Here is a 27,267-nt window from a genome sequence, read left to right as displayed (position 1 = left end):
CTCTCTTTGCATATGGCTTAAGGAGGGAATAACATGCTCACTAAATTTGGTATGAAAATCTATCTTACACTACAGGAAAGTAGGGGAGGAGGGGACAAATGGGGTGAGGGGGATAATAGAAGGGAGGGAATATGCGAGAAGGGAGTAACTAGAAGTAAACACTTTTGAGAAGGGACAAGGTCAAATGAGAGAATAAAAAAAGGAGGGGACAGGGTAGGATAGAGGGCAATATAGTTAGTACTCCACAACATGACTATTATGGAAGTCTTTTGCAAAATGACACATATATAGCCTGTATTGAATTGCTTACCTTCTCAATGGGGATAGATGGGGAGGGAGGGAGAGAAGTTCTAATACTCAAAGTATTAGAAACGAATGTTGAGAATTAATATAACTGGGAAATAGGCAACACAGATAATGGGATATAGAAATTTATCTTACCCTACAAGAAAAGAGAGAAGATGGGGATAAGGGAAGGATGGGGTGTGATAGAAGGGAGGGTACATTGAGGGACAGGTAATCAGAATACAAGATATTATGGACTGGGGGGAGGGGAGAGAGGGGGAGAAAAATTGGAATTCAAAATTTTGTGGAAATGAATGTCGAAATCTAAAAATAAATAAATAATAACAATAATAATAATAATAGCTATACTAATAGTTAACATTTTTAGAGGACTTACAGTCTTCCAGACACTGTGCTAAGCATTAGGGAGACAAAGAAAGGCAAAAAACAAAGCCCCTACGCTGAAGGAACTCACAATCAAAGGGGGGAGACAATAAGAAACAATTAAATAAATACAAGACGTATGCAGGGTAAATAAGAGATAATCTCCAGAGAAAAGGGAGGGGAGAAAGACACTGGCAAGGGTCTCCTATAGAAGTGAGATTTGTCTTATGTCCTGAAGAAAGTCAAGAGGTGAGATGAGGAGGTAACAAATTCCAGGCAAGAGGACAGCCAGCATAATCAATCCATCAGCATTTACTAGGCACCTATGTGTCAGGCACTGGTCTAAATGCTAGGGTTACAAATACAAGAAAGAGAGCCCCTGCCCACACAGGGATTACATTCTAAGGAAGATTCCAGGGAGAGGCAATACACAAAAGGGAGCTAAAAAGAAGGGTAGGCTAGACAGATGAAGGTGCTAAGTTCCAGGGGCATGAATTTGAAGTCCAGAAAGTCTAGAAAGGACCCTGGAGTCAGGATCAGGAAGGGAATGAAGGCAGGACAACATGGGCTCTTTCACCAAATGGAAGCTTCAAGAGAAACTCACCAATGGGTTGGGGGGTGGGGAAAGAAATTTCACAGTGCACAGGCCACAAGGATGGTAGGATAATCCAGGGTGAGCAGGCCCCAGGTGCCAGAGGGAAGTTCCAGAAGACAACAACAGAGTCATGTTTTTGAAGTCCGAAAAATCAAGAACAGAACAAGGAGGAAAATTAAGGAAGGCCAGCCTAGGATCCTTAACAAAACAGAGGCTCTAGGAGGAACTCACCAGTGGAAGAAGGGAATCTTCTGGACCCTGGATGACTTGGGGGCCTGATCTGAATCCCTAGAATCACCCATGGAGTGGGGTCCAGACCAGCCTCTGGTGCCAAGAGTTGAGAGGCCTGGGAGGGAATTTACCTCTTGGTATTTAGTACTTTGTTGGCTAAGAGGCCAGGATAGAGAGCAGTAAGGAAAATGCTCCCTCTGGGGGAAGGAGAGCCCTGATAATTTTACAGAGATAGGGATAATGAGAAGTGTTAGCTGGTATTCTCTACACCCATGTACATGTATACACGCGCGCACACACACACACACACACACACACACTTGTTTATATACTTCACAGCATATATACAAGTCACAGTGTAGCATATCAAGCCACACACAGATTTGATCAACTGGAATTCTCTTGGAATATCCAGTTTAGAAGATTTTGGTCAAAATCTTCAGCAGTAACAGAGCTTCTCTGCAGATCCTACGAGTTCTCCATCACAATTCAAAAAACAGAATGGTGAATAGGCAAGACAGCAAACACATCTATTTTACTTCTGTGTTACTCTTTCCCTAACAAATGGTGATGCTCTCACAATTAGGGTTGGGGTTTGGTGAACCTCTTGTCCAGGAGCCTTATAGTACGTTATTATTCTAAAGATTATTTTACCTTAAGCTCCTGCGAGACACAGGGTCCCAGAAAAGCAAGGGACAGAGCTCAACTAAGCTATAAGGAGCAGGTTATGACCATCACTTTCAGGCATTCTGGCCCTAAATTTTTGCTAACTTAATCTAAGGTTTAAGATAAGAAATAGCAGATGAGCTATTCCCACAAATTCTTCAGTATTATCTCTCCAAATGCCTCCTTTTGCTCAGAGGAAAAGGCGACCTTACTCCCTGTTAACATCAAATTCTCTATTTATATCCTTAACTGTTAGGAGTTTTCATTGTTATAAGCAAGTTAAGGGAGTGCTAATGTTCAATGATGCTAAATAAAGTCTTTCTAAAAATCTCCTACTAAAATCTCCTATTAGGCGAAGCTAGGTGGTGCAGTGAGTGGAACACCAGCCCTGGAGTCAGGAGGACCTGAGTTCAAATCCGATCTCAGACACTTGACACACTTACTAGCTGTGTGACTTTGAGGAAGTCACTTAACCTCAATAGCCTTGCCTTCCCCTCTCCAAAAAATAAAATAAAATCTCCGATTACTCTCACTAAAACTAAAAATTTAGTGAGAATAGTAGTAGACGTTTTTAAAAATTCATTTAAAAAGATTCTACCAGAAGAGTTGCTCCAAATTTGTGTTTTAAGAAAAGGATTCTACCTGTTCAAAAAGTTTCAGCTATCACATTAAACTGAAGCTAAAAAGTACACCCTGCCATGTGCAGAAAAATTTCTATCTTGAGTTCTAGGGAGAAATTTCTGGAAAATACTATTTCACTGTTTACAGACCACTTAAACATTTTGAAAACCAGAAGCAGACCTAAGAAATCTCTTCCACTCTCCCATCCAAAGACTTTTTTTTTTAATTAATAAATAACAGGAAAGACTACCACTTCTGAATGTTGTCCCTTGGTCACTTTGTACCAATATTTTAAGAAAAATAAACACCAGTATTTATTTTACTCTTAGGAGATTTCAACTACCTTAAGCTCCTGGTTCACTTTAAAGATTCTGAGGTTTGGTGAGTATCCCTCAGACGCCATCCTTCCCTCCTCAGATTCACAGCAGGGCTGCTATCTTAATTTTGCCACAATATTAAAGTCAGGGTGCTGTTTAATTAAGTAAATCATCCTAAATCCTTGAGACTACCTGTCCTTTTGTAAAACTGTTAACATTCCATATCTCTAATGAAAATAGGATTCCTAAATAGTTCACAAGAGCCCAACAAAGGAACAAAAAGTCAATTATTTGAGCAAAAGAACTTTTCTTCACCTACAATCTATAGAACCAGTTCTTAACCTTTTTGGTGTCATGGACCCTATTAGGTGTCTGGTGAAATTAACAGACCACTTCTTAGAATAATGTTTTTAAAAGAATTAAATGCATAGGATGACAAAGGAAACCAATCACATCAATGTACCACTATCAAATATATTTGTATTTTTTTTTAAAGTTCCTGGATCCCAGGTTAAAAACCTGGAATCTAGAGCAACCATGCAAAGTTAGTGTTGCCCCATGGATTTCCCCATCACCTTTCATTTCCTTTGGTCAAATCTTGACTAATCACATGATTCCAATGGCTCCCTCCATCATAGGCCACTCCTCAACATGAATTTAAAGCTTGGCTTGTATAATGAAGGTCAGCCTGACCCTTCCTTTCCCAGTCAGAAGATTATGAATTTAGAGCATAGAGAGTCCATAGAAACCATTTAGTTCAACTTTCTCATTTTAAGGACAAAGAAACTGAGACCTAGAGGGGTAAGCTCAAGGTTACATAGGTATTGATAAATTTGGGATTTTAACTTGGGTCATCTGGCTCCAAAGTAGGTGCTCTTTTCACTTTACCAAAGAAGAAAATTCTCCACCAGACCCTCTTGGTGCAGTGGGACAAATGAATTGTCTCTTCCTGTCAAAGATTTTGAGGAATTTCCTAATCTACATTTATTTGACTGCAGTTGCTAATCTGTATGCTACTGGGCATAATTCATGACTATATGTCAACGTGCATGTCTTCAATTATAAGCTACTTGAAGGTACAAGTTATACATATTTGATTCTCTCTATATATATTTAATTCACAGCACCTACTCCAACAATACACAGGCAATTAATAAGTGATAATGGGGGGGGGGAGGTTTATACTAAATAACTTCTCAATTAAGCCACTAACAACCTAACATCTTTTCAGAAAGATGTTTTTCACGTAAGTGGTAAGTCGGAGTGGGGCCTTGAGGCTGCAAGTTAAACCTTCCCCCTTTTAACCTTTCTAGTCAACACCCTCATCTCTACTTGCCCAAGGTCACTCAGGGACCCAGAAGCAAAGTCAGGATTGGAATCCAGGGCCTCTCTACCGTTAACAACCATAAGCTACCTTGAACCTTCTTTACTTGTACTGTACTTCTCTTCCTTTCACCTCACCTGACATAAATCTTCTTTGACTTTCCTCTATCTAAATACATCTTCATGCCCTTTACCCTAGAGCTTTCTCTAAAAGATGTCTCCATTTTGTCAGACTTCCTCAAAGTCCCATGACCCTATTCATTTCAATAAATATTTATTTAAATACAACTAACTGCAAAGTTGTTGAGAGGGCTCTTGCTGTGCTACTTGTCCCAGGTATCAAAACTACATATCCTTGGTACTTCACAATATGTGAGATAGGTTACATAGCTGTTACTATCCTCATTTTATAGATGAGGTAACAGACTCAGTACTCTAAATGACCTCTTCTGACTACAAGTCCTGTGTCCTTTACATTCAGGGTGACAAAGCCAGAAAGGTAAATCTGGAACTGCACAAAGAATGAGTTGGAAAGACAAGAGAGTAGAGGTAGGAAGACCCATTGGGTCTTCTTCCCTATGTCCTCACTCATGGTCTCTAACTTTCTGGACCAAAGTGCTCTTCTTGGGCCCTCCTTCCCCCATGTGTGTTGTCTCAAATATTGCCTTCAATCTCTTACATAGCAAACTGAGAACAGGGACATGATGGAGACTGCCAGCTTATCTCATGTTAGCTTCTTCTCAGTCATATTCTCCCTTCAGCAATCTGAAATGAGGTTGGCATCATCCACCTTCTTTCTCAGTGCTCTTTATAAGCTAACGCCCTGCTTCATTTCCAGTCTTCTTGCCCTACCTTATATCCTACAATCCAATGACACTGACCTCCTGGATATTACAAAAAGCTTCCACGTCTTGGCTCTAGGTATTTTCTCTGGCTGTCCCCCATGCCTGAAACACTCTCCCTCCTCACCTCCCCATTTACTGCCTTCCTTTAAGTTCCAACTAAAGCTCTTCTACAGAAAACCTTTCCCAATCCTTAATTCTAGCACCTCTAGTCTCTTAATTATTTCCTATTTATCCTGTATTTAGCTTGTTCATACATATTTATTTGCTTCTTGTCTCTCCCATTAGATTGTAAGCTCCTTTTGAGCAGGAATTGATTTTTGCCTCTTTTTCTATCCCCAAAGCTTAGCAAAGTGTCTAGCACGTAGTAGGTACCTCGTAAATGCTTATTGATGAATGATTATTGGCCAAATAGTCTATGACAAATTTGTGGGCAACATGAAGAGACATAAATTGGATGACAGAGTCACTAAGTGGATCTGGAAGTGGCCTAAATGACTACAATCAAAAAGTGCTAATACAAGGATTAACCTCAACCTGAAAATGATGACGAATCTATCCTTAACTTTGTTCCATTTTTTTTTATCAATTACTAACACAAAGGCAAAGAAGGTATCCTTATCTAATTGATGAATGGCACAAAGCTAAGAAAAATTGCTAACATGTGAGATGTGTGTGCTTGTCCGTTGCTGAAGAAGACCATGCCATCAGAGAAATAATGACATGACTTGCACTTGACTTTGTTTTGAGCGAGCGAGGGCTGTGCACGTCACCAGCCTCACTTCTCCTCCAGAGCCATCTGAATCCAGTGACCAGATATTCATCAGGATGACTGGAGATGACCCAGGATGAGACAAGTGGGGTTAAGTGACTTGGCCAAGGTCACACAGCTAGTGAGTGTCAAGTGTCTGAGGTGAGATTTGAACTCAGGTCCTTCTGACTCCTGCACTGGTGCTCTATCCACTGCATCACCTAGTTGCCCCACACGTGAGATAATAGGATCAGGAACCATAAAAATTTTGACAGGCTATAACAACTGGTTGAGGCATAGTGGGATTAATAAATTTCATAGGCATAAATGGAAAGTCCAGCATTAGGATTCAAAAGGTCAACTTCAAAAATTAGAGAATGGGGAAAATACTATTAAAATTCATGTAAAAAAGGATTTGGGGGGTTTCAGTGGACTGTGGTTAGTTAGACTCAAAAATATAACATGGCAAGTAAAAATTCTCTAAACTTTTGATTCTGTGCGACAAAGAGACTAGAGAACTGTCTTCAAGCAGCTGAAGGGCTATCTTCTGGATGATTTAGTTTAGGATTATGGGATTTAGAGATGGAAGGGGCATATATATGTGTGTATATATCTAGGTGGAAAAACTGAGGCACATAGAGATCAAGTGACTTACCCAAGGGGACACAAGTATCAAGAAGTAAAGTCAGGATTTAAATCAAGTTTAAAAATTTTAATTGCCTCAAGTCACACTCACCATCATCAAGAACTGGTTAACAAGCATTTATTAAGCACCTGCCACAAGACTGGCACTGTACTAAGCAGCCAAGGTATCAGGAAAGACAAAAAGAGTTTGCCCTCGAGGTGCTTACAATCTAATCAAGGAGAAAGTGCTATATACAAAAAAGATACATACAAGATAAATTGAAGACAATCTCAAGAGGAACACACTTGAAGTAGAGGAAATCAAAAAAGCTTCCTTGTAGAAGGTGCAATTTTAGCTGGGATTCAGAGGAAGCCAGCAGACAGATGAGGAGAAAGAGAATTCTAGCATGGGGGACAGCCAGTAAAAATACCTGAAATCAGAAAATGGAGTATCTTGTGGAGGAATAGTAAGGAAGCCCTTGTCACAGTCTCAAAGAATATAACAGTATCTATTCTGGATCCTACTACCTGAGTCAGGAACATTACCTTTCATCCCTCTCCCAGAGTTCTCCAGTATTCTTACAGGAGTTTGGGGGTGTCTAGTCACTTTTATTGCTGAAGTCACCACCAATGAAATTATCCCTCCAATTTAGGGGCATCTATTTAACTACTTAAGTCAGATTAGCTTTTACAAAGGAATATTTACTTCAAAGATACAGAGGAACAAACATGAACAAACATGCAAACCACCGACCCCTAACACCTGAAGACATAATCTCTACTAACACCTATTCAAACTAAAGAGGAGTAGATTAGGCTCTCAGTTTTACTCAGTTCCTATGTAGCATGGTCTCAACAAGTTCCCAATCCAAAGTCCCCCTTCAGTCCAGTCCCAACACCTTGGCTTCTTAAAGGCTTCCCTGCTGATCTGGGAGCAACATCCAGCCTGGAATTCTGTCTTTAGGGTCACATCTTGGCTCAAGCTCCTGGGTACTAGGATCCCGTTATCTCAGTCTAGAACTAAAAGGGAGAAACAATGCATAAGCAAACACCAAATCCTCCCCTTATACCTAGCTGGGTACATGGTGTCTATACTTCAGGTGAACACCACTGCAAAGAGAGAAAGAAATTGTCCCAGTTTGGTAGTTATAAAGACTTACTCCGGCTACAAAGCCATGCAAAGAAGTTGCTCCTATCTATGTGGTAGCATTGAAGAGAGAGATGGGAGAGCTGATTCAGATGTGAATAAATTCACTTAGAACTTCTCTTTAGCCAAAGGGAGCTTTATTGACACAAAAGCAGTGGGCCTGAGATTTAGCAAAGGGCTAAACAAAAGGCAGTGATACAGGAAAAGGATCAAACTCATACAGGATGATTTTAAGATTTCCTTATGGGATTGGAGATCTAGGGTAAGTCTTGCATGATAAAGACCCAGGATGAGGACCATACTTCTAGGGGTTGGGAAGACTTAGGATGAGGACAATGAATGACACAAGATAAGGGAGACAAGGAAATCCCATTCCCCAGGATGGAGGGGGGACAAGGAATTTTATAGTCTGGGGTAAGGGGAAGTTTTGTGGTTAGGGGAAACTTTAGGGCACCTTCAGATTAGAAAATAAACCAGGGGCTTCACAAAGTCAGTCCTTAATATTATTTTTAATTCTTAGGTCACTGTTTGTATCCACATCAGTAGGAGAGCAGAGGATTTCTTCCGCCAAAAGAAGGTCCTTACAAGTTTCTTAGATTGGTGCCTCCATCTTAGGATCTGAGCATGAGCAACAAAATTCATTACACTCATATCATTTGAAATATTTGCCAACTCCTTAACCTGTTAGCTTTTTTCCTGAGTCTACTCTCTTTTCAGGGAATTGAAAACTGTCAAAAGCCTATTTTTCTCTCTAGGTTCAGTTTAGATGCTACCTTTTTCCAAATCTTCCTGGCTATGTTTGCTCCCACCTACATTTTTCTTGAGCTCTTTGTATCTCAACCTTGCCCTCAACAAACTTACTGTACAGTTATATTTGTACATGTATATTCGTCATGACTTATAAGCCCCACGAGGGCAGGGATGGTATCTTGATCTTTGTAGTCTCAGTGGTTAATGAGTAAACAGGTACTAAGAGTCTGCTATGTGTCAGGTCCTGTACCAGGTGCTGAAGAGGCAGACTGAGAGTTACATACTAGTTCGTCATTGGTAGGATGGTGCCTTCTGTTATATAATGTTATATTAAAGGCTGGACAGTTTATGTATGGACCAGAATATTTTAATTTTGTACTTTTCATGCTTATGTGTGTTTAGACTGTTGCAAACAAAATACAAAAATACCAAGTGTGTAGTGAAATTTTCACTGTGAAAATATTGCTATGAGTTCATATCAACAATAAGTTCCACTAAATTTCATTTTCTGAAATTATAATATTGATATATTTTGTATATTCCATACAAAGTGATTATTTTAATTTTGAGAAAGAATTATTATATCTGATGGTTTTCTTCAAAAGGGCACCATGACATGTATAGACAGTATCAACATTTCATTCTCTAGTTTACAAAAAAATAGTATTCTTTAAATAATAGTTTAAATTTTGGTGTAAAGTGCAACAAAAATTATATTTAAAATTATTTATTTCATCAAAACAGGTATCATTATCAGGGCCATCTACAAAGGGATGTTTTTCACATGAAACACATCTAAACAGAGTTCTGCTTGTGACAATAAAGCTTTTATTCATTATATTGTATTCTTTGACATAGTCTGCTAGGGTTTTCCTTGAAATATGTATTATTGGGAAATAATAATGGGCTGTTTGATATATTCTCACTTCTCACTTCCAGTTATCAGCTAGCAAATAGTGTTAGAAATATTTTCTGAAAATGAAGCTATGGATATTTGTGACTGATTTATTGAGAGATCGCAGAGAGAGTAGAAGTGAGGTGAGCTACTGTGATATAAAACATTTTCCTGGCATTTTCCTTGAATATCTGACATAGAGTGTTGCAGATAGCTGGGAGGTTTAGCAGGGGGATTTATTCTTTAACTATCAGTGGTCACTCAAGCTTCAGTGAATTGCAGTACAAGTGGTTTCCTGGGCTACAATAGTGATCCAAATTTGGACAATCATTTTGACGCTGTACAGTTCAGTGTTTTAAATCACAATACTTCTCATGAAAAGGTGAATGCTGTAAGAAAATTATTCTAAATCTTCATTACCCAATCAGTATACCTCTCTTAGGCCCGTGAATTTTGTAAAATATTTTTAACTAAGTTGTTTACATATACAAAAAAAATTTTGCCCAGGGCTGCACACTCTAGGGGCAGTCCTATAGAGAGGTGCTGGTGTTTATTGAATGATATGACCAGCCCTGTACTGTAGGAAATTCAATTTGAAAGCTGAGTAGATGAGCGACTGCAATGGAGAAATACATTGAAGCATGAAAGTCAACCAGCAGGCTATTATAATAGTCTAAGTGTGAAGTGATGAGGATCTACACCAAGATGGTAGCTGTGTTAGAAGGTGGAAGGGGGTATTTCCCACCTATGGCACAAATGAATCGACTATCTCACAAGAAATAATTCTTTGAGCCACCTTAAGTGGCTTGATCTTTATATGCTACCACTTTCTCTTAGTTTAACCTCTTAGAATGAACAAGCTTAAAAGGAAAATCCTGTATGGGTTCTTTATTATGCCTTTTCTAAGTCCTTCAGAGCACTTTAGGGAACTTTTTCTTTATGAAGGACTTTATACTTCTGACTCTCCTAACACCAAATATTTGATCTGAACTTTGAGATAAATTGAATTTGAATGAAAAATATGAGGAAGATGAAATGTCTGCAAGTCCACACTTCAGTTTTTTAAAGGACGTTTTTGAATCATAAAGTAAATACATCTGTCTTTTGCAATAAAGAAATTTAGTTCAGTATCTTTCCATGTCTATTTATTAAGCATGACGGTTAGAGGTATATTACATAATGTTCTATTTCATCTATCCCAACTTTACAAGGCATAACTGTAAGGTAATAAACTTGATTTTTGTCTGTATTTGGAGCTGATTGATGATCCCCACAAGGAATTCTAACTCCTTTTGGGGGGTATTTGATGCCAAATGTCATTATCCACCTCAAAGGGCCATTTTCTATAGGAAACCTTTCTGACCTACCGAAAGGCTGATGGAATAAGTGAAATGTGCTAGAGCTTAGGAGAATCAGTTGTTAAATTTTCCCACAGTACAAATAAAATCACAATTTATTGTTCTGCTAAGTATAGACTAAAGAAAATGATGGAGAAATGTGAATAATGTAGATTATGTTTTAAAATGTGTTGTAGGTACATTTTTTATTTTCCAACAGAGCCAGCTGTTGATCACTTGCCAGTGTTCTCCTGAAACATACCTTCTTTCAACCCCTAGTTACTTTGTGCTCATTTGGTATAATACATATATATATATGTATATATATATATATATATATATATATATATATATATATATATATATATATATATATACACACACACACACACACACACATATATATAAAATCTCATCTTACAGTGTAAATTCTATAAGCAAGAGAAAATTTGTTTTTTTTTTTTCATTGTAGCTCCAGGGCAGTTAAATGGCTCAGTGGATAGAGCACCGTGCCTAGAATCAAGAAGAACTGAGTTGAAATCTGGCCTCACATACTAGGTGTATTACCCTGGGCAAGTTACTTAACCCTATTAACCTCATTTTCCTCATGTGTAAAATGAGCTGGAAAAGGAAATGGCAAACCATTTCAATATCTTTGCCAGGAAAATCCCAAAAGAGGTCACATGAAAGTTGGACATGACTAAAACAATTGGACAACAATCTTTAAAGCCTAGCCTAGCACATAGTGGGCACTTGATAAAATATGTACTGATTGATTAGTTGATAATTAGCCATCTCTGGAGATTCAGATGATGTAGACATTTAATAAACATGCTGATTTGATTAAGTACCTAATTTAAGTCTTTTCAAGAGATGACTTGCAGATATGTCTAAAAATCCAATCCATTCATTCAAACAAATACTAACTGCCTCTTGGGTGTGTGTATAGCATACTACTTCTTACTGGGAGAAATAAAGACATAGTCTAAACCTTCAAGGAAGTTTACGTGTTATTTTTGTCATTTGATCGTATCTGACTCTTCATGACCTCATTTGGGGTTTTCTTAGCAAAGATACTGGAGTGGTTTGACATTTCCTTCTCCAGCTCATTTTACAGATGAGCAAGTGAGGCAAACAGGGTTAAGTGACTTGCAAGGGTTAGTAAGTTTCTAAGGTTACATTTGAACTCAGGTCTTCCTGACTTCAGGCCCCCACACTCTATCCACTACTCCACCTAGCTGCCCCTCCTAGTAATACACACATTGTATAAATCTACGACTTTCCCTGAACTAGATTATGAGCACTTCAAAGACAAGATTAATATATTCTCTATAATTAGTCATACAGGAGATAGAGTGCTAGACCAGGAATAGGGAAGTTCTGGGTTCAAATCTTTCTTCGTATTCTTACTAGATGTGAGGTCATAAGTAAGTACCTATGTGTCAGTTACATTTTATATGTCTTATATGTCAGGCAACTCCCTAAGATTAATCCACAAAATGACCAATGTACTAAAATCCTGGATGTACATAAGAAGTTGCAACACTGATAAAATGTCCAATTTTTAATGTACAGCTATGTCCCCATTAGTGCAAATAATGAATCCTGTGAAGTGGTTATATTATTTGAATTCTTACTGCCTACGTCCATTGAGCTGGACCACATCAAACATAAATACAACTTCAAACGGTGTGCTTCCATTGAGCTGGAATTAACTACCACCTCATATATAAATACAACTTCAAATAGGGTACTTTCAAATACATGTGAACCCTTCAGTGTCATTATTGACACTAACTGGGACCTGGCTGTATTGATATACTGCTCCAAATGATGCAGCGTGCCAGGAACCCTCTGGATGTTCTGTAATTGATAACAATAATACTGATAATCATCTGAAATGGTTCCAAGGTAGATTTCTCAGAATAAGGGACTTCTGAAAAGTGATCACATTGTTCCAGGAAGGTTTCTGAGTGAGATGTCATAAGGCAGTCTATCTCCTCAGTAGTCCTCTCAAAAAGAATAGGAACATCCAAAGAGAAGTATAACTACTATAAATCTTTGTAAGAAATTTCCTTTTAAAAACCACTCAGAAAAATGAATGAATCAAGACAAGCCCTAACACAATTGTAAAAGAAATGTTGTATGAAAAGAAGTTGAGGCAAAAATGCCAGAAGAAAAAAATGTAGTGAAGTAAGACTAAAAATAAAATTAAAATTTTCTCAAGGCACAAGAAAAACGATAATAAGTTCCCTAAAGGAATTAAGAGAAAAAATGAAAGTAGATGAAGAAATATCATGAAATGAAATAAAGAACTGAATGCTGTTAGCAGTTCTTTGAGGTTAGAAACTGTCTCATTTTTTGGTCTTTGTAGCCCTAACCCTTACCATAGTGAATAAATGCTTAATGAAGGAAACTAAAGGACCTCAGGAGAAGATGATGGTGAACGCTAACATTTTACTAATATCTGTAGGAAATATAAACAATATCTCCCATATAAATATAATTATTTTCCTGGAGTACAGAATATCAGGGAGAAAACTGGAGAAAGAGAATAAGCATTTATATGGCACACACCATGTTATTATCTCATTTGGTGCTTACAACAACCCTAGGAGGTAGGTGCTGTTATTTACCACATTTCACAATTGAGAAAACTGAGACAAACAGAGGTTAAGTGACTTGCCCAGGGTCACACAATTAATAAATATTTGAGGCCATATTGGAACTCTGGTCTTCCTGACTCCAGAAAGCCATATTCTTTTTCTCCTGTATACTAACTAAACCTTCTCCCCCAGCACCACTTCTACTCACTCTTTTCAAGGTCCCTTAAGCATGGTTTTGCTTTACACACTGAATACCTTTTACAATACTGTTTCCTTACTCTAATGCATCCAGTCATTTACTCTGTCCACACAAACCCACTCAGTCAGACAAACGCTTCAGACTTATTCTCCCACAATGCACGTTCCCAATCTGTACTCCATCCTTTACCATACACAGCCCAGTTTTTAATGACCAAACCTGTTTGGAAGTCATCTTCTAACTTTCCAACAGGCCCAAGGAAAGACTCAGGGAATAATTAGCCACCACAGGCTCTGCTTCTTCCCTGGTACCACCAACCTCTGAAACACACAGATAAACCCAAATGATTCTCTCAGAAGTAACCATCCTCCCCCGAATGTCCTGAGGACAGCCTGGCTGTACAGACTCTCAAGGAGTAACAAGGAACTAACACACACACACAAAAACAAAACACAAGAAGGAAACCTCAAGAAAATTGTAGTTAATAGGAATTTCCTGGTTCCACAGTTCCAAGTGACTGTCATACCTTCTGAACACACAGAAGCAATTAATAATTCCCTTTGAAAATCCAAAAGAATGCTACCTTCAATCAATAGTTCACTAGCAGAGAGTTCTTTCTCCTGCTAATGTTTATTTTGGGGAGAGTTACTGGTTCCCACAATGGTGTGCTGGTAAATGTTTTAACAACTGGCTCTCAAGGGGGGTGGAGGGGGAACTCTACTCAAGACACTTTCAAGCTTAATCTCAATTACATGTTCTCTATTATCTTTAGTCTAAAGCCAGGGGTGGGGAACCTACGGCCTCAAGACCACATGTGGTCCTCTAGGTCCTCAAGTGTAGCCCTTCAGTCAAAGGGCTGAGGATTTAAAGACCTAGAGGACCACATGTGGCTTTGAGGCAGGTTCCTCACCCCTGGAGACAATCAACAAAACAAGTCAAGCCCTGATTCCTAGTGTCTGTGGATTTGTGAGGTGCAAATGCTCATAATGAAAATTTAGCAGTTGAGCTGACTGATTTGGGCAGGCTCTAGCATACTTCTGCTAGAGGGAGATTGACAATCCAAGCCCTGGCTGTTCTGGTGCCCATGCAGAAGGCTCCTTTCTGAGGCAATCTCTCCTCCCTGATAGCACCACCTGCTGTCCATGATTCAAAAACGTGATTAAAAAACTCAAAAAACTGGTTTCTCTTTCTCATTGCCCCCTGTAGTGCCCAAAACATAACCTTTTATTCTAAGAAAGTGACTCTAAAGTTACATGAATATTGTCAAATATAAGATTATATAAGGTAACTCAAATATCAAAAAGTTAGACTTAGCCTAATCTATCATGGGTTAGTTTTCCTGATTACTCCATATGGATGATGACTTAATCTCATAGATCAGAGTCATTTACAAGGGGACAAAAGGGAGAAGGTAGGACAGTGCAGAGTAGGGAGAAATTAAACGTTGCAAAAGAGTGTACATAACTAATTTTTTGGCAATTTTTGAATGAAATTTTTGGCAAAATTTTATTTTCCCCTTGATACGCATTATAATTTTAGGTCTGTGTTCCTTTAGGAAGAAAGTGTGTCCTGAAATCAGCCCATTTTTGCATTGTACATTTGATAGAACATCAGAACTTTCAAACAAAACTGACAAAATAGCCAAAAAATAAATACTATACTGAAAACAGTACTATATAGTCTCACAATCACAGAATCTCTGAAATGAACTTCAAAGGTGATCTAGTCTCTTTCATACCCAAATAGGAATCCTTCCTTCATTACTGAGTCAGCAGAAAGAATGACAAGTAAAAAGCAAAGCCATGTAATCTCTCTCTCCTGTAAATTCTTTTGGAACCACTCATAAATCAACACATCATACTGAATAGATCATTATAATTCTCTGAATTTCAGCTTATCATCTATAAGATGAGGATACTAATACTTACCTCCCAGACTGGTTTTGAGGATGACATGAGGTAATGAATGCAAAGTGCTTTGTAAACCTTAAAGAGCATATAAAAGTGAACTAATATTCTCCTAAAGTCTTTAAGGACAAGACCATTTTTTATGGCTAAGTGCCTGCAACTGTCCCTATTTGTTTTGTTTACTTTGAAAACTGACAAGGGATAGATGGAAAAAGAAAGGATGAATATCACTTTTATAATGATAAAGTACTTACTTGCTATGTTTAGGTCAAGTCAGAGCTAATAGTCCTAATAGGTTTGAAAGGTCCTTAAAAGGACAAATCCTGGCTGGTCGGAAGAGAATATGGCACACAGATCCAGAAAGAACACTCCTCAGTGACAGTTCTGAAAAATAAGAGGTCAGAGGAGAAGAATAAAAAGGAAGCATTTCTGAATAGAACTTTCCTGATTTAATATTGTTGTTTAGGACCATCCCTAGTCAAAGATATATTTAGTTACATTCACTTAAAGAAATTTGCATATATTAAAAATGCATTAAATGAATTGGACCTGGATCCCAGGGTGAGTGGCTTCTAGCTAATTTTAAAGGAGTCTGCTATCCCTGAAAGGCATGTCAAGGAAGGTTTGCCCAGAGCAGTAGATTATTTTGTTGAGTAATCCACAAAACAGATAAAGCAAACAGTGATGATGGAACAACTAAAATGTCATTGCTTTAGGTTAGCTAGAAATAAAAGTAGGCTGAATTAGTAAAGAGCATAATCTTAGCGACAGCTCACATTTCCCTTCTCCCCAGTACTTTAAGATTTGCAAGATGCTTTTTTCCTCACAACAACCCTAATCTGTATAAGCAAAATGCCCATTTTTCAGATGAGGAAAAAATGTGAGATGTAGATTTGAGGGGAGAAATACTATTATTATTCTAAAGTTCCTAATAGCTAAAATATATAGCTAATACTTATATAACATTTATATGAAGAGATGAATACCATGGTATAATGCCAAGCAACACAGAACACCTGAGGGCAACTCCTGTGAATATATTTTGTATATTTATTTAGGGTTGAATCGCAAAGTAATAAGCTCTCTATTTACTCAAAACCAAACTACACTCAAGAAGCCAGAGCATTTACAATATAACATCGAAATCCATAACAACTTATTACTGGGGTGGTCACGTGTCTTCAGTTATATAATTATATAATTAGGGGATCCCAGGCCAAGGTCTTTCCTTACACAGCACATCCCTAGGGGTAGCAGAAAACATAACGCCCTCCACCCCTAGGTCACAGTAGATTATAATCCCCTCAATCCAAAACAAAGTGCCCTTGGGGTGTGTCTTTCTCCCCACACTGCTGGCTCTTACCTGGCACTCTCAGGTGCACACATGCTCTAATGAGTCAAAGTCTAAGTTCTAACACTGTTCCAGCACCTGCTTCCAAGTCCCAAGGGGTGGTTGGGCAACAAAGCCAACAGTGTGGATCCCTGGGGGCTACCACACCTTCCCCATCCCACTATAGACAGCTCTACTCCCTGGGTCCCAATTCATCCCAGAGAAATGCAGGAGGAAAGCATGCTCACTACTCTTGCCCTGCTGCTAAGCCTCCATCTCAATTTGGGGCTGAGTCTCAAGCCCCTGGGGTTCCTCCTTCTACAGGAGCCAACCCCTCCTGGCTCTTTCCTGGGTCCACAAGCAGGCAGCTCTCTATTCCTGCTCCACATCCCACCTCACAGGGGAAGGGATTGTTCTGTTCCACTCCAGGGGCTCCTGTCCCCAGCCTCAGTCTCTGGCTCATATCATCCCAGCACATGGGGAGGGGCCAATCCAGTTTGGACTCTGGGCACAGCAAAATAATACAATAACCAGAAAATAACAGATAACTATCCCAGTCTCACTAAGCCCCATACTCTCCTTTAGTACTTTATTCTAGTCCAGTGATCCAGTGTTCTCACAAGGGTTGGTATCAGAGGTCTCCTCTCTAAGCTTTGGTGAATAATTCATATTCACAAATGGGGAGCCCCTTAATAAGGGCTAAACATCCTTCCATGAGTGAGCCCCCAAGGCAGCATCTCACCTCAGAATATATATACCCTTTTGACTAATAGGCTCAGAGCCAGAAGGCATGAAGTGACTCAGCACAGCTGTGAATTACTGAGGTTCAGAATTGATACTTCAGATATTTACAATTTAACATGAGCCTGAGAAACTCAAATCAAGGGGAAAAAAAAACAATAAAAATCTCACTTTGCTTACACTTACACATGACTAAGTGGATAGAGAACTGACCTTAGAGTTGGTAAGACCTGAGTTCAAGTCCTGCCTTTCATACATACTAGTTGGGTGACCTTGGATAAGTCACCAAAGTTTTCAGTGTCTCAGTGTATCTAGGACTATAAAGTACTGCTGAGTGGCTGTTCTCCATAGCAAAGAAATCACAGGGGTGGACCAAAAAGATTGATAACTAGATAACACTCGAAAGTTTACGACACACTTTACATACATTATTTAACTTAATCCTAAAAACAGCTCTGCCATCAATATTAGTGTCCTCATTTGTTGTTGTTGTTGTTGTTGTAACTGTATCCAATTCCTCCTGATTTCATTTGGGGTTTTCTTGGCAAAGATACTGGAATGGTTTGCCATTTCCTTCTTCAGTTCATTTTACAGATGAGGAAACTGAGGCAAATGGTTAAATGACTTGCCCAGGGTCCCACAGCTAGTAAATGTTGAAGGCCAGATTTGAACTAAGGAAAATGAGTCTTCCTGACATTAGGCCAGACATTCTATCCACTTTATCACCTAGAATTGAGGCTCAAAGAGTTAGGCTAACATTTCCATGATATCGGATAAGTGTCAAAGGTGATATTTTAAAGCAAGATCTCTCCTAATTTCAAGTCTAATGATCTTTCTACTCTACTGGGGGCAGAAGGGGAGGGGAAGAGGAAGGAATAAGCATTTATGTAGTGCCTACTCTGTACCCAGGCATAACACTAAGTACACAAATCTTCCCCCATTTGATTCTTATTACAACTCCAGGAGGGTTACGAGCAGTTTCTTTGCCTCCCAGGTAGGCACTGTATGAGAGCCAGGATCTCTCTGTGGGAGAGCTGTCATCACTCCACCCACAGCCAGGGAGAAAATGGAAGAAGGAATATTTGCCAGGACATTTCAGAAAGCTTGAAACCATTCTTTCACTGTTTTACAGCTAAGTTTATTTGACTAATAAAACCACTGTATTACAGGGTATCAATTAATAGAGTGGACTGTAAACCTCATGAGGACAGGGACTCTTACTCTTTTTTTGCATCCCCTACAAGGCCTAGCATAGAGACTTGCTCATGAAAGCTAGAATAAATATTTGAAGAATGAATGACCTAAGTCCAAAGGACATATCTACTCAGTCAAGCTAAAAAAGAATTGTCTCATCTAGCAATAATAAATACTTGTTAACTGACTGGCAAATCCAATCCCTACCTTGAAGATGGCATAGCTCTTTAAATTAATGGGTAGGTAGTTCATGGGGCAGCTTGGTGGTGAAGTAGATTAAGCACTGGACTTGGAATCAGGAAGACATCTTCATGAGCTATACTTTCTAGTTATGTGACTCTGGGCAGGTGACTTCACCCTGTTTGCCTCTGTCTTCTCATCTGTAAAATGAGCTGGAGAAGCAAATGGCAAACTACTCCAGTTATCTTTGCCAAGAAACCCCCAATGGGGTCACAAAGAGTCTGACACACCTGAAAAAATGACTGAACAACAAAGAAAGGCCATAGGACAAATGAATTTAGAGATCATGAGGAAAACCATCTTGGAGAAGGAAGCAGCCTGAACAGGTCATTTTCCAAGTCACATTAGAAGAATAGAGAAAGCAGAGTGCATCATCCCAAACCCTAAATGATAATTGAGCTGAAGACAACTTACTGGCTTAGACTACATTTTTGCATGAGAGAGACAAAAAATACTTGTTTGAACAGCAAGCAAGAAGGGGAGAAAGACATTTGTAAGGGACAGCACCTGTTTCCCCAATGACAGGACGCCCACTGGTTGAACTGCCTGAATTGCTCTTCAGGCCCTTCAGGATTCTTAGATCACTCAACTGCTAAGCAGTTTAGAGTTGACTTTTCCCCACTTTGGAGGAAGGAGGTCAATGCTCCCTTAAGCTGTTGTTTCTGGCTCCTTAGAGAAGGAAGTTAGTGTTCCTTGGGTGTGCTAGCTATGCCTGCTTTTGAAATACTAACTAATGAGTAACTAATTGAGTTTTTAAACAAAATCTTAAAACATATGAAATTCTCAAGAGTCAGGAGGATAAAAACCTTTATGGTAATAAAAAAGAAACTTTGCCAGGGCTTTGGGTTTTTTGCCTTAATTTAAAAAAATCTTATTCGCTATTTACAATTCAGACTTTTACTTGGCGTTAATTATAAAACTGAAATTTTTTTTATTTGCTTGTTGTTTTTTTTAAACTGGAGTACAGCCTTTACTTTATTTGGGGCTATTTATAGCTCTTTGGTGTGTAAAGAGTGTAGTTGGATGGTAATAATAGCTAGCATCTGTATAATTTTAAGCTTTACAAAGCACTTTACAGTTATTATGTGATTTGAGTCACATAGCAACCTTGGGATGTAGGTGCTATTATTATCCTTCATTTTACAGATAAGGAAACTGAGGCAGAGGTGTGGCTTGCCCAGGGTTACACAAATAGTTAAGTGATAGAGGTTGCATTTAAATTCAGTTATTTCTGGCTCCAGGTCCAAGACACTGAGAGAAATTTTTTTCTTATGTTAATCACCAGTCAAAGATTGGTCATTACTAATCACCAGTCAAAGATTGGTTATTATTAATCACCAGTTAAAGATTGGTTACTAAAGGCTTTTCCATTTCCTTACCCAGAAATCAACCATTGTAGGAAATCTTGGGAAAAACTTACCAACCAGATGGAGAGAATTGGTGAATTCCTGTTCATTGTGTTTGGTCAGACAGGTCTGGAGTAGAAGGGAATTCCCCCTTTGGTATGTAGATAGATGGATAGATAGATAGATAGATAGATAGATAGATAGATGGATGGATGGATGGATGGATGGATGGATGGATGGATGGATGGATGGATGGATGGATGGATGGAAGGATGGATGGATAGATAGATAGATAGATAGATAGATAGATAGATAGATAGATAGATAGACAGATAGATGATAGATAGATAGATAGATAGATAGATAGATAGATAGATAAGTTTCTTTGACCAAGACTTGGGTGATCCAAGTCACATACACCCCAGACCCTCTTTAGAATGAGCCCACTTATCATTATAATATTCATTTTCTCATTAATTGTTAACCAATCAAAGTTGATAACCACTCTCAGCAACACTCACTCTTTCAAAGGCCTATAAACCATGAGCCCACCACCATGTTTCGATCCAAGAGAGATGGCCAAATGACCATTCCTTTTATTGATAAAATGCTAGCAGTACTTAAAAAAATGATTAATCACTCAGAAACGAAGTCTCCACTCAGCTGCCTCCTGACCTGCAATCAGGACCCTGGTTCAGTCATTTATTTTCTGTGCCTAAATAGGGGCAGCTTGGTGATGAAGTGGATAAAGTACCTGGCTTGCAGTAAGAAGACTCATCTTCCTGAGTGCAAATCTAGCCTCAGACAATAGCTGTGTGATCCTGGGCAAGTCACTTAACCCTGTCAGTTTCTTCATCTGAAAAACGAGTTGGAGAAGGAAATAGCAAACCATTCTAATGTCTTTGCCAAGAAAGCCCCACATGGGGTCATGAGGAATTGAATATGACTGAATGACTAGAAAATCTAAACAAGGCCCTTTATCTTTCTCACTTTGTATGCTCATCTGTAAAGTGGAAAAAATATACCAAATGCAAAATGCTCAGTCTGGCATTTGAAACCTTTTCGAGGTCTGGCTCCTGCAGTTACCTCTCCAGTCTTATTTCATACTACTCCCTAGGTAGCGCAGTGGATGGAGGCAAGAAGACTTCCTTTCAAATTCAGCCTGAGGCATTTGTTCACTGTGTGACAGAGGGCAAGTCAGTTAACCTCTACCTCCATTTTCTCATCTGTAAAACAGGCTTAACCAGCCTCCCAGGGTTGTAAGATTTAAATGAGATAAAAATTCATAAAATGCTAACTAAGCACAGTACTTGGCACATAGTGCCCTATAAATGATAGCTACAGCAACATTTTTTATTGTCCTGCTCACTATTCCCCATACATGACAAGCCTTCCCATGCCTGTAATGAGAAAATGATTCTCCCTCCTGATCTCTGCTTAGTGAGATCTTTAGTTTCCTTCAAGCCTCAACAAATGGTGACCAATTGAATTGGTTGTCTTTCTTGATTCCTCCAGTCATTCTGTGATTTCTCCTGATGTATTTTATTTTTGTATGAACTTTGTATTTGCTCATCTGTGTACATGTTGCTCCTCACGTTTTTTTTTGCTTTTCAGTCATGTCTGACTCTTGGAGTTCCACCTGGGGTTTTCTTGGCAAAGACACTGGAACAGTTTGCCATTTCCTTCTCCAGCTCATTTTTCAGATGAAGAAACTGAGGCAAGCAGGGTTAAGTGACTTGCCCAGAGTCACACAGCTAGTAAGTGATTTGAATTAACAGGAGTCTTCCTGATGCCAGGTCTGGCAATCTATCCACTACGTCACCTAGTTATCCCATATCCTTAAACTATCTCAGAAGGGTTTTCAGAAGAAAGAGCTTGTAAACCTCAAAAATCTACATAAATATAGCTTCTGATATTATTCTAAGGGTCACCACCTTTACAGAATTACGCTCATCACTGACAGCAGAACAAACTATGAACCTCAGTTCCCTCATCTCTAAAGTTAGGAAGTTGGGTCAGATGGACTCTAAATCACCCTATGCTCAGACTTGCAGCCATCATCTTTAAAAGTTGTCTAAATCAGGGATTCTTAACCTTTTGGATGTGTGTCATGGGCTTCTTTGGCAGTCTGGCAACTTAACGATCCCTTCTCTGAACAATGTTCTTATATGCACAAAATAAAATATATAGAATTACAAAGGAAATCAATTATATTGAAATTCAGTGATCAAAATATTTAAAAAATAAGGTCCTTGGACTTTAAGAACTCTTGCTCTGAAGGTAACACGGGACACAACAACGTGGGGCAAAGTACCACAGGTGTGACTTCCTATCACGATTCACCTGCTATAACCTGGGGCAGTTCCTCTGCCAACCCACACACTCCCCACCTGACCAGGTATTTCCAATGGCTTACTCCTATCTGGTAAGTTCCTGGGCAAATTACACTAGCATTGATTCACGTGGAACCTCAGAAGAGGCTAGAAGTTGGGGGCAGAAAACTGCCTCGTTGAAAACGTTTCCTAGATCATGGGCTGTGACAACCAAGTATTATGGGCAGCTAGTTGGTACCATGGATAGATTTCTGGATCTGACATCTAGAAGACCAGAGTTCAGATACAGCATCAGATGCTCACTAGCTGTGTGACCCTGGGCAAGTTATTCTGTCTGCCTCAGTTTTCCCAATTGTAAAATGGGATAGTAATAACACTATCTATCTCCCAGGTTGTTGTGGGGACAAAATAAAACAATATTTGTAAACTATTTCACAAACTTTAAAGGGCTATCTGAATGGTAGCTATCATTATTATAAATGAGAAAAACATTGTGCTCAGAGAGACTCATCTGAAGCAAGGCATAGTGGTTGGAGTTCTAGGTTTAGAGTCAGAAAGAACAGGGTTTGAGTCCTGCCTCAGACACTCAACTAAGTCACACAATTATTCTGAACCTCAGTTTCCTCATCTACAAAGTGAGGAGGAGGATAACAAATAATGTCTCTATTTCCTACTTCATGGGTTTGTTGTTGGCTCAAATCAATAATATTCCTAAAGTAGTCTGAAAACCTACAAAGGTGTTGGCTATTGTTAGAAAAGCAGCATAGTGCAAGAAAACCTGGGTTCAAGTCCTACTTCCAACACAGACTGGCTATTTGACGCTGGGCAAGTGATTTCACGCCAAGGGATTCTAGGCAACTCTCTAGGAAGGTAAGTTACAGAGAAACTTCTGACCTGAACTGATAAGAATGCCTTTTCTCATCTAGGGCCTTCCTATGCCAGTGAGATCACAAGTCAATCATTATCAACACTGTGACTTGCTACAAGTCCTGAAACCTCTTGCTGCCTTTCTCCCAGCGTCAACGCACCAGTCCCCAAGTTCCTTCTTTCTTCCCAAAAGAGACCCAGTAGTCAAGTATTCATGGCTTAATTTATAACTCTGCTACGAACTTTCTGCATGCCCTTGGGGAAAAGCCATTTAATCAATAAACAAGTATTTATTGAGTGCCAGTATCCAGCACTGTGTCCATTCTCTCTCTTATTAACTCCCATGCTGTAAATCCACACTATCCATCATACCCTCTCCAGGCCCCTAAAACCGAATTACTATCTCTCTTCCCTCTTCCTTTTCCACAATTTCTTTATATTTACTCCTATCAACCCCACCCCCCTCAAATAAGACTGAATTTAGATATCCTTGTACCTTTGGTAAGGCTTTATTGCTTAGAAACCGCCCTAATTTCCTTAATCCTCCAATTACCACTCTGCCTAGTATTAGCCCTTTCTACCCAAGGACTTAGCCAGTGCTAAAGTATACAACTTCACACCCTCTCAGCAGGTCCTAGCAGCTTAATTTCTGCCTAACATCAGCTTTTGAATCAACATATTTAATTCAATTCAGAAAGCAATCTCTATACACCTATATGTAACAAATGTCCTATACATAGTTCCCAAATATTTGATATCCTTAAAGAGATAAACCTGGAAGTGAACAGAACCAGGAGAACATTGTACACAGTAACAATCACATTGTATAATGACTGATTTTGATAGATTTAGCTCTTCTCAGCAATGCAAGGATCAACTCTAAAGGATCAAACTCCAAGGATCAACAACTCCAAAAAGACTCAGGATGGAAAATACCATCCACACCCAGAGAAAGAACTTTGGAGTCTGAATGCAGGCGGAGGCACACTGTTTGCTCTCTTTTTGTTTTTTTCTTTCTCATGGTTCCTCCCATTGGTTCAAATTCTTCTTTACAACATGACTAATGTGAAAATATGTTTAATATGAATGTAAGTGTAGAGCCTACATCAGATTGCATGCTGACTTGGGGAGGGAGGGGGAGAAAACTAAAACCTCAAAATCTTATGGAAGTGAATATTGAAAACTAAAAATTAATTCATTAAAAAGAGAGAGATAAGCCTGGCCCTGGGACTCATCTTTACCATGTTTGAACTTGGACCAGCCTCAGGGGACCTCCAGAAGGTCAATTCAGCCTTTTAAAGTACCTACTATTATATCCCAAAGACGTAAAAAAGGGAAAAGAGTCAATTGTACAAAAATATTTATAGCAGCTCTTTTCGTGGTGACTAAAAATTAGAAATCAAAGAGATGTCCTTTAATTGAGGAATAACTAAATAAGCTGTAGTATATGATTGTAATGGAATATTATTGTTCTATAAGAAATGACAAGCAGGATGATTTCAGGTAAACCTGCAAAGACTTACCTGAACTAATGCATAGTGAAGTGACCAGAACCAGGAGAATGTTGCAAACAGTAACATCAATATTGTTCAGTGAAGAACTGTGAATGATAATGATCCAAGACAATCCCAAAGGACTAATGAGGAAGCATACTATCCAATTCCAGAGAAAGAACTGATATTGACTGAATATAGACTGAAGCATGCTATTTTTCACTTTCTTTCTCTCATTTTTTCTTTTATTCGATTCTTCTTATACAAAATGACTAATATAGAAATGTTTTACATAATTGCACATGTACAACCTGTATCTGATTGCTTACCATCTCATGGAGTGGGGAGGAGAGGGAGGGAGTAACGGACGGATAGAATTTGGAACTCAAAACTTTATATAAAAATGCTTAAAAATGAAAAAAATAAAGTACCTACTATGCCTAAGGCAATGTGATATTAGGGACAAAATTCAGGCCCTCAAGGAATTGGCAGTCTAATATGGGAATGCCATATGGTCTAGAAATAGTACAAAATAGAATTGTGACAGGGCAAAGGAGACATTTAGACAACGTGCTCTAAGAAAATTTGAGGTTGGAGAGAATACTTTCACCTGGGGAAATCAGAGGCTTTGAAGAGGAGGAAGTCCTTCCAAGATAGGCTTGTAAAGGGAGGAAAAACAATTCTAATAGTTACAGATGATGAGAACATGAATTCCAGGCATGAGAGATGGCCTGTATTAATGCCCAAAAGATCAAAGTTGGCAGGACAAAACCAGGAAACCATCCAGTTTGACTGGAACATAGCATACCTAAAGGGAGTCGTGTAAAACAATGATATAAAGAGAAAAAGATAGACCCAGATTTTGGAAAGCTCCAATCACTTTTTCAGATTTACCAGGAGAGCCTAAATAACCTAAAGGCTAAACAAGTAGGAGGTAGTAGAGGCAGCCCACGTGAGGACAGCCATAGTTCCATCTTGAACTCAGCACCAGACATATGATTTCTTTCTTATCCCTACTCTACCACTAACTAGCTGTGTGACCTTGGACTTCATCACTAGCAGGCTTTAGGCAGGGGCTGGAAAATACTTGTCAGAGCTGGGATCAACAGGATTCTTGTTCAAGCACATTTTGGACTAGACAGCCTTTCAGGTCCCTTCCAACTTTATGACTCTATGAGCTCTTCCTTGAGTCCTACTCAATATCCTACAACAACTTTTGCCCTAGAACCTCTGATCTGAATCATGAGGGACTTCATAGGGCTCTCTAACATGGAAACTTGGTTATAATAGCTAATATTTATATAGCATTTTAAGGTTGACAAAATGTTTTACATATAGTATCTTGTTTGTTCTTCATAACAACCCCATGAGTTAAGTGCTACTATTACCTTCATTTTACAGATATAATTAGAGCTGGGAGAGGTTAATTCACTTGCCCAATTAAAAACAGTAAGTATCTGAGCCAGGATTCAAACTCAGGTCTTCCTGTCTCCAAGTCCAAGACTCTATCCAGTATGCCATGTATTCCAACTGTTAAGCTCAACGAGGCAACTGACCCATGGCTGTAGGCAATGGAGAAGTCTATATGTTCCCTTTGGATCCACCAAAACTAGAGATTATATAATGCTTTTGAATTCCTTAGAGCTCCTAGCTTAGAACTGGACATATTGTGTTTTGATATTTTAAAATGTCACAGCTTCATAGAATTGAAGGCTAGGAGAAATTTTTTTTTAATTTTATATTTGTTTAAATCAGTCAAGATCTACCCTCTCTCACTTGAGCCCCAAACCCTACCCTATCCCCCACCTCCACCTCTGCAAATTGAAAGCATGAGAAAAAGACAACCTGTTACAAACATACAAGCAAAGCAAATTTCCACATTCATTGTTGTTCAGACATTTTTCAGTTGGGTCTAACTCTCTGTGACCCCATTTGGGTTTTGGTTTTTTTTTGGCAAAGACACTTTACCATTTCCTTCACCATATCATTTTACAAATGAGGAAGTGGAGGCAAATAGGGTGACTTGCTCAGGGTTAAGCAGCTAGTGAGTATCTGAGACCAGATTTGAATTCTAGAAAATGAGTCTTATCCACTGTGCCACCTAGCTGCCCTAATTTCCACATTGGCCACATTAAAAAAAAAGTGTCATTCTGCTTTCTGGGATCTTCAGTTCTCTATCATAAGGTAGGCTGTACATTTCAGCATTAGTACCCAGGAATCCTGGTTGGCCATTATGTTGATAA

The 27,267-nt window shown here is 38.9% G+C and overlaps 1 protein-coding gene across 2 annotated transcripts in view; it reads right to left on the bottom strand.

Moving 5' to 3' along the window:
• The window catches only part of SLC34A2 (solute carrier family 34 member 2), a 151,349-nt gene that overhangs the window by 96,730 nt on the left and 27,352 nt on the right, over positions 1–27,267 (bottom strand). For both annotated transcript variants that reach the window (XM_072620400.1, XM_072620401.1), the window contains one exon: positions 15,735–15,864. The gene's annotated coding sequence lies outside the window, so the exon portion shown is untranslated. The remainder of the gene's footprint in view (positions 1–15,734; positions 15,865–27,267) is intronic.

Source organism: Notamacropus eugenii, chromosome 6 (assembly GCF_028372415.1).
Source record: "Notamacropus eugenii isolate mMacEug1 chromosome 6, mMacEug1.pri_v2, whole genome shotgun sequence".
Lineage (NCBI taxonomy): Eukaryota > Metazoa > Chordata > Mammalia > Diprotodontia > Macropodidae > Notamacropus > Notamacropus eugenii.
The sequence above is the reverse complement of the archived record's forward strand: the minus strand, read 5'-3'. Positions and strand labels throughout refer to the sequence as shown.